The sequence below is a fragment of the Octodon degus genome, unplaced genomic scaffold (assembly GCF_000260255.1).
Source record: "Octodon degus isolate 3935 unplaced genomic scaffold, OctDeg1.0 scaffold00001, whole genome shotgun sequence".
Lineage (NCBI taxonomy): Eukaryota > Metazoa > Chordata > Mammalia > Rodentia > Octodontidae > Octodon > Octodon degus.
Genome location: NW_004524577.1, coordinates 4,975,310 through 4,976,965, shown reverse-complemented (window position 1 = coordinate 4,976,965; position 1,656 = coordinate 4,975,310).

Genomic DNA, 1,656 nt, shown 5'->3' with positions numbered 1-1,656 from the left:
ATGGTCTGAATTTTGCCAAGCATCTGCCGCCCCTCTGTTTCCTATACTTAGGGGGTAGATGAGGAGATTTGACCAGACTCCAGTTCAGTATTTGGCATGATCATCATGGGAGATGCGTTCTTCGTTAGACGACAGCTCGCTTGTGCCCAGCTGCTGCCTTGTTCTGGCGGCAGCCCTTAGTAATTCTCTTTGGCCATGTCTTCCCACACAACACAATGGGATTTGAATTCTGTTATTGTTCCTGGTTTGTTAGCTGGAATACAAAATTAATATGAGCAAGTCAAGACAGTACACTTTTTTTTTTTAATTTAGGGCAGGGTCTACAGGTCTACAGGTCTACCTAGATCCGACTCAGTGATTCTCCCACTTTCAAGTGCTGCGATCACAGGCGCACACCACCACGCCCAGTCTCAATTGCCGTCTCAGTGTGCCCCAGGGGTGGGGCCAGCACAGCATGCTGGTGATCAGACACTGGCTGCTGCGCTCTGCCTAAGCAGGTGCTTTAGTCCACTGAGCTACCTGGATGGCCCAAGACACTACCCTTTATTTGTAGATTTCAAAAGTCTTCCCTTTATTTGTAGATTTCAAAATGATGAATTGGTTCCCTGACATTTTCTAACAACAAATGACTTGTTTTAGAATTATCATGGGAGATAATTCTAAAACATGGGAGATAATAATTCTAATTCTCATGGGAGATATCATCATGGTTTAGAATTATCATCTCATACATTCACGCGTGCAGCTAGTGCGGCTCCCAACGTGGCGCATGTTCTCACTTGCTCCAGTCCAGCCGTGGGGCGAGGAGCGTCTCATTCTTGTTGGTGTCTAAATTCCCTACCTCCATGCTAGCTGTTCTTTGATGGCTTTCTTGCTTTCTAGAATGACCTTGCCAATTCCCCACCCTGTCCTCAATTCAGCCACTGTGCCAGTTTTCTCTGATTCTTTGCTTGGGAAGCGGCATTTAGATATCGCAGTACCGGCACAAGGTGTTCTTGGCTACTGAGTTGTCCGTGGTCTTTACGCTGTTCTAATAAACTTATTTCATATTTAATACTGTTTTTAACTCTTTATTTATTTATTTAGTTGGCACAGGGTCTCACTGTACAGCTCAGACTCATAGTGTTCCTCCTCGCTAGGCCTCCCTGGTGCTGGGATTACAGGCGTGTGCCACCACACGCTGTTTCAGTGTCCAGCATGGCATGTGGTACCAGGAATTGAACTTGTGTCCTTGCTCTTGTCAGGCAGGCGCTTCGACAGCTGAGCTCTCTCTCCAGATATCTTCTCAATAGTTTAATTCTTTTAAACTTCTTGCTTCCCCTCCTTTTTATTCCACTGAAGAAATAGGAAAACGAATGCCTCATTTAACACCTGCCATATGGCTACCTTTCCACTGCCTGGTGTTCTAGAGAAAGAGCCCCAGAATGACGGGAAAGGCTGTGACCTCAGTCTGGGTTAATTTTAGAGCTTGTTTGCAGGTAGGTGTCTACCAGTTCCTTAATGCAAGTTTCAATGAGACAAACCTTGTGAATATTCTACAGCCTCTCGTTCTCATTCCCATGACCTCCCCAGTGGAAGGAGCCCTATCGATAGAAATCAGCATGCTCAACATAGGAGTCCTACAACAGGGGTTTCTACAAAGAGGTGGATTCACTG